The sequence below is a fragment of the Ascaphus truei genome, chromosome 7, assembly GCF_040206685.1.
Source record: "Ascaphus truei isolate aAscTru1 chromosome 7, aAscTru1.hap1, whole genome shotgun sequence".
NCBI classification, from domain to species: Eukaryota; Metazoa; Chordata; class Amphibia; order Anura; family Ascaphidae; genus Ascaphus; species Ascaphus truei.
This window is the reverse complement of record NC_134489.1, coordinates 84,705,244-84,712,445: the sequence shown is the minus strand read 5'-3', so window position 1 is coordinate 84,712,445 and position 7,202 is coordinate 84,705,244.

The window sequence follows — 7,202 nt, the reverse complement described above, 5'->3', positions numbered from 1 at the left end:
CATATGTATAAGTATCTGCTTGCCAATTTATTCTCCTTGTCACAACACCCGTACACTACCCCCCCCGCCCAAAACCAACACCCCCAATGATCCCACCCCCCCCCGTGCCCCCCCTCCCTCCCCCCTCCTCCCTGTGTCTCCCCCCTCCACCCCACCCCCCACCCATAGAGTAACCCCCCCCCCACACCCCCCTTTCCCACCAGCTCTCCTCACCCCCCCTCCCCACCCCCCCCCCCCACCCTACCCCTTCCCCCCCTCCCCTCACCCACCCCGAGACCGACAAAAGAAATAATTGTACAAACGGGCTACTAGAAAAATAGACTGTGTGCCCACCATTCAAGAGTTACCTATATGCGTGACATGTATGATATGAACCATGGGTAGGAGGCTAGCACAAAACAAAACGCCGAAATCTTCTCCCTCTATTCCCCCTGTCCCCCTCCCCCCCCCCCCCCACATCCGTCCCGGGTGTGCCAAAAGAAACAAATACACAAACAATTAATTGAGGAAATAGTTTGTATACCTCACATGCTAGACCTACCTATACGTATGAAATGCTCTATATACACCATGTGTAAGCGGCCTCAACAAAACTAAACAAAACGCCGAAACCTTCCCCCCCCACTCCCCCTGCCCCCCTCACCCACCCTCCCCGAGGCTGACAAAAGAGATAAACGTACAAATGGTTTATTAGGGAGAAATAGATTGTATACCTAGCATTCAAGTGACACCTGTATGCATGATATGCTCTATATGCACCCTCCTCTCCCCCTGTCCCCTCCCCCCCCCCGCTTCTTACCACACTTCCCACCCCTCCCCCCTCCTCACCTGCCTCCCCTCCACCCCCTCTCACCTTAAAAGCTCGGTAATGACCCATTCCTATCTGGTCCCTCCCCCCCCCCTATACACCCCCCCCCCACTCCCCCCCTTTTTTGCCCCATACCCCCCCCCCTCCTCCCCTCCCCCCCGCTCTTCCCCCCTATCAAAGAGCTAAGGATATAACTGAGATATTTGAGCGGCGGAAGAACACAGAACCAGAGGGTTCGGCCCCCTATCCCCCCACACTCCCCACTGGATGCCGACGCCGGAGTCAATCCCGTTGGGCTCGTTAGCCCACAAGCCGGTCGCCCACGGACCAGGCAAATACTTGTTAGGTTCAAGCCTGAACCTCATCCTACTTCTCTCTCTGCCGCTGACTCTGTCCCAGCGGCACTACCCCCCGCCCCTGCTGCCCCCTACCCGCCCCCTTCCCCCCTTGGCCCATCCAACCAACCCTCCGACAAAGCAAGCCACCTACAAAAGTTTGCCAGGGCCGTACCTACGAATATACCAAAAGAGCAGGACCCCCCCAGATGGGAAGGGAGGATCCCTAAAAACCAGATACACTAACATCACTTATGGCCTCTAATGCCCCAGTAAAAATAGTATCGATCAACGTAAAAGGCCTTCAAAATAATAGGAAAAGGAGGCTCGCCCTCCAAGACATAAAACGGACTGGGGGAGACATCGTATTCCTGCAGGAAACCCACTTCACATCAGATGGCCCCCAAATTTATTCAAAAAAATGTTCCCAACATGCTTTTATGCATCATTTAGTAGTAAAAAGCGAGGAGTGGCTATCCTAATCAGACAAGGCACTCCATTCAATCATATCAAAACGACAATAGACCCAGAGGGTAGATTTCTCATGGTATATGGCTCTTTAGCGGGCTCAGCAATCGCCTTAATCAATGTATATGCCCCAAACGAAAATCAAATAGACTTCCTGAAAACAGTACTTGAGGGCATAGACCCGGGATATCTGTCCTCGATGATAGTGGGCGGAGATCTGAATATGGTCTTTAATCCCACCGAGGACAGATCGACCGTAACGGGTCACCCCCGTACAACCCACTCCCAAATCACCGGGAAAAGGTTCAGGGACTTAGCGGAGGAGTTCTCTCTAGTGGACGTTTGGAGATCACAACATCAGGGCCAGAGAGACTATACCTTCTACTCGACGCCTCACCAGACCTACTCACGCATAGATTACTTTCTGCTGACCAAGAACATCCTAGAGGCTGCCACGAAATCAGACATCGGCCCCATAACGTGGTCAGACCATGCCCCAATCACCTTGACCCTATCTACACCATTTGAAAAGACGTTTTCATACTCCTGGAGATTGAACGACTCCCTATTGAACCATCCCGAGATAGAGAGAGAGATCAAAGCCTCCCTTAAGGACTACTTCTTCTTTAACTCGGGGTCGGTGTCATCTCCGGCGATCCTATGGGAAGCCCATAAGGCGGCAATTAGAGGCAAATTTATCTCTATTGCCTCTCACAGGAAGAAAGTGAAACGCAAACTAATTCTAGACCTCACCGATAGCATCTCAAAACTTGAGCAGTCTCATAAAGCCAACCCCATAAAGAAAACCTATAAAGCCTTAACAATAGCCAGGCAAAAGCTCAAAGAGACCCAAATGGAGAATGTTGAAAAAGCCCTTAAATGGACTAATCAACATTATTATGATAAGGGCAACAAGGCGGATAAGCTCCTGGCCAGCAGACTGCGTGGAATACAAAAAAGGTCCCAAATCACAGCGATTAAGAATAGATCTGGTGAAATACAATATAACGATAAAAAAATAGCGGCGGAGTTCACAAAGTACTATACGGATCTGTATAACCTGCGATCCAAAACTGGCCGTGTAGATAAAAAAAAAGCTTCAGAAGCGATCAAAACTTACTTAGACAAATGCCAACTCCCCACCTTGACTGATGAGGAAAATGAGATCCTCAACGCGGAGATCACGAAAGAAGAATTGGAAGAAGCGGTAAAAGCATTAAAGATCTCCAAGTCACCTGGCCCTGATGGCTTCACTAACGTCTACTACAAGCGATTCCTGCCTATATTATCCGCGCATCTACTAAAAATGTTCAATCATTTTATGGAAGGAAATGCGATCCCCACTTCCATGTCCCTGGCCAACCTAGCTATAATTCATAAGGAAGGCAGAGACCCGATGCAATGCGGAAGCTATCGTCCAATCTCCCTACTTAACAACGACCTCAAATTATATAGCAAAATTCTAGCCAACAGATTGAACCCCATACTGCCGAGGCTGATTAACATTGACCAAGTCGGATTCATATCAGGCCGACAGGCCTCAGACAATACGCGGAAAATAATCAATATTATTGAGCATATCCACCTAACAGGTACCAAAGCAATACTACTCAGCCTAGACGCAGAGAAGGCGTTCGATAGGATAGACTGGCTATTTTTAGACCATACTATGCGCAAATTTGGCTTCCGTGACGCATATTTAGAAGGGATCCGCAGACTCTACCAAGACCCATCCGCGACGGTTAAACTACCGGGTGGTGACGCCCAGAGCTTTGGCATCCAAAATGGCACAAGGCAGGGGTGCCCCCTGTCCCCCCTCCTCTTCGCTCTAACAATAGAGCCATTAGCAGCAACGATTAGAAATAACATAGATATTCAAGGGATAAATATTGGACGTTCCCACTATAAAATCTCCCTGTTCGCGGATGATATAATTTTAACACTCTCGAGACCCCAAATTTCCCTCCCGAATTTACAAAAAGAGCTTTCAGACTTCGGAGCGATATCGGGTTATAAAATTAACAACGATAAGTCCGAAGCACTGAATCTCACCCTGCCAGAGCCAGAGATGAAACTTCTCAAACTAAATTTTAACTATAGATGGTGCTCCTCCTATATCAAATATTTGGGAGTAAAGATATCGAAGAACTACCATTCCCTCTACCAAAACAACTACCCCGCCCTCTTACACAAAATAAAATCCGACCTCGATAAATGGGGTTCGTATCAAATTTCATGGATCGGGAGGATGATCTCGGTGAAAATGAACATCCTCCCCAGGTTATTATATTACTTCCAGACACTCCCGATCCACATCCCTGGCACTGAATTAAAAAACATCCAGAAGCAAATTTTCCACTTTATCTGGCAGGGGAAAAAACCAAGAGTCCCACGTACGGTCCTTTGGCTTCGAGGGGGAGGGGGGGCCTTGGGGTCCCCGACATTACGCGGTATTACCAAGCCGCCCAACTAAGACAGGTAGTAGTGTGGAATGCGGACCCCGGCCAATATTGCTGGCTAGATATAGAGATGCAATACGCCGGCACGCCTTCCCTGCCGACATGCCTTTGGTCACTGAACAAGGAGGATTTGCAGAAAAATAAATTCCAATTAGGACCAACGAGGCTCACATGGGAGATATGGACGAAATGCAAATTAAAATTTAAGCTCACAACCGCCAAATCTCAACTTATACCAATCACTCAAAATCCAAAATTCCCACCAGGTTGCGAGCCCAGACAATTTGATCAATTTACAACCAAAAACATTCGGACGATTGCTGACCTCCTGAGCCTTGTAGAGTTCCTGAGCTTTCAAAGGCTACGAAGCAAATACGAAATAAGAGGACTAAATGTCTTCAAATATCTCCAAATTCGGCACTACGCACAATCAATTTCCCCAACGTTGGAATTTCCCCCTCTCACAAGATTCGAAAGATTATGCAAAGAGACAGCACACCAAAAAGGTCTCATAACGCAAATATACTCAGAACTAGAACGAGCAACTGATGCTCCGGTTCATGACTACATGCTCCATTGGGCAGCAGAATTGGGCACAGTTATAGACCAAGAGGATTGGGAAAGTATTTGGGAAGCAGCCTCAGGAACCTCCATATGTACCACAATCAAAGAAAATGTTTATAAAATAATGTTCCGCTGGTATCTTACCCCAGTTAGACTAAATCAAATCTACCCTCTGGCCTCCGATCTATGCTGGAGAGGCTGCGGACAAAAGGGAGACATGGCCCATATATGGTGGTCATGTCCAGAAATTCAGAAATACTGGGAAACTATACAAACTCTAATCACAGAGGTCACAGACCTCACAATACCCATTGATCCGTTGACCTACTTGCTGGCCAGGCCAATCGAGCATATTGACCGCCCAACAAGTAAATTGATCTCCTTCATTCTCACGGCGGCTAGATGTGCGGTGGCTGCCTCGTAGAAGAAAGTGTCTCCCCCCCCTAAGCAAACGGTCATAAAAAGGCTACAAGAAGTCATGCTAATGGAAAGGCTATCAGCCTTCCTCAAAAGGAAGACGGAGCCGTTCTATAAGATATGGGACCCGTGGATAACCCACATGCGGGACTAAAAAGGATCGCCCTGTACCACAAAATAGGGATTACATAGCTGACTCCCATGTAAGACTAACAATTGCTACTCCACGCTAAAGAAAAAAACGAAGATGGATGGGCAACGCGCAATGGACCAAGGGGGTAGGATCTCCCTCCCCCCCACCCCGCAGCCCCACCCCCCCCCTTTTTTCTCTCTCCTTTCCCCTCCCATCCCCCCACATTCTGTTTCCACCCTCACGCCAACCCTACCGACCCATGTTTGAAGGTCGGGGGCGCGTTGAGCCTTTCCTTCTCTCTGTCCTTAAAAAACAAAGAAAACCTGTATTAGGCAACTTGATGTCTATTTTGTGTACAACGTATTATGAACAATGCCTAATAAAAAAAACTTTGGAAAAAAAAAAAAAAATGTTTTAAAGTGCATTTCTGTATCTCTGGTTCTGGAGGTCGCAGAGAGTTGAAATTTGGCCAATATGTAGAGTCACTGTAGGCATTAAAACTGGCAAATGTCGACCCAGTGGGCCCACCAGAACGGAACTTATTAATATGTGAAGATATTAAAGTGTATATGGTATATTGGATCTGCTCTGAAAATGCAGACTCCATCTGCTATGCTAATAGGTCAGGAAGGGCAGCCGGATGATTTAGCATAAGCCCTGTGATCAAAAGTTAACTGCCCTGATTGTTTACACTAGGAACCAAGTACTGATCAAAAGACTCTGCCACTCTAACTGTTTACCTGAGGGCGGAGAAGCATCAAACTGGAGTGGTTTGTAAGTGTTATATCTACACCTACAAACAATGAAGATCCTGCCAGATACTTCATCTGGTAGACTGGTCGTCGCCCCTGATTTAATTATGGGGCTACAGAAATAAGACCCTCAGAGTCCCAGTGCGCATGGGCTAACTAGCTGGGGGACATGGGTTAAACTGTGTTTCCATGTTAGGGATTGGATACAGATAATTGTTCACCAATAGTCTGTATTCAATGTTAAGAATAGGGTTACAAAGGTATATAAACTGTGTCAACCCTACAGTTCTTGTTCTTCTGATTTCACCTTGAATGTCACCGGATTGCTGGAGAATTGCTAGCTGATACTTCTCCATTCCCCAACCCTAAGTAAGTGTTATCTTCTTGCCTGTTAATTGTACTATATTGCTGTGTTCACCTTTTTAAGGAATGAATATATTTTATTATATCTAAGCCTCGTTCAGTTCAACCCAGATATTTGGTGTTTATTATATCTTGTCATAAGTTACCGTGACAAGCTCTATAATGAACTGGTGGCAGCGGCGGGATTGAACTGAAGCTGTATTACACTGTACTGCGGGACCCTGTAATATAGTGGGAACTCGAAGGGAATTGCGAGTTCCTGGGACTAAAGATATTGAACACTACTGTGCAACAGTTAACACAAGTTGTAACACCACCTCACTGCTGCGACCGTGAACCATGAGCGAGGCTGAAGGCTCATCCAACATGAGGACCCGAGCTCAGCTGAAAGACAAGTGCCGTGAATATGGACTGCCCCATGAGAACCAGGAGGTCGCAGACATGGTTGACGCAATTGGTGACTGTAGACGGACGTTCACAGAGGTACACAATTGGAGACTTTATAAGGTGAAATTATAATAGGCTTTATTGTGCCTTTTCCTTTTTCATCATGAAATCATCCAAACACAGGGGGGGGGGGCAAAGCTTCTATTCACTTGAGAGTATTTCTAGTGAAAATACCATGCAATTAATTCACAACTCCCCAAGTCAAGCATGTCTCGCAGCCCCAAAACATATAGCATGAAATAAGCAGATATAAGCAGTCTCTTAATAATGAAAGTTTTATCTGTTTCTTGGAGGGAGAATCTTCTCAGTTCCTGGTTCAGCTCCCTACTCAGGGTGTGTCAGCTTCAGGTTTAGTAGTTTTCCTTGTGTCTTGAAATCAGCTCTGCTGTGTTTTCTGGCAGCGCTCAAGACATGTGGTGTCTCCAAAGGTCAGCTCTCATTCAGAGCTAAGGGGTT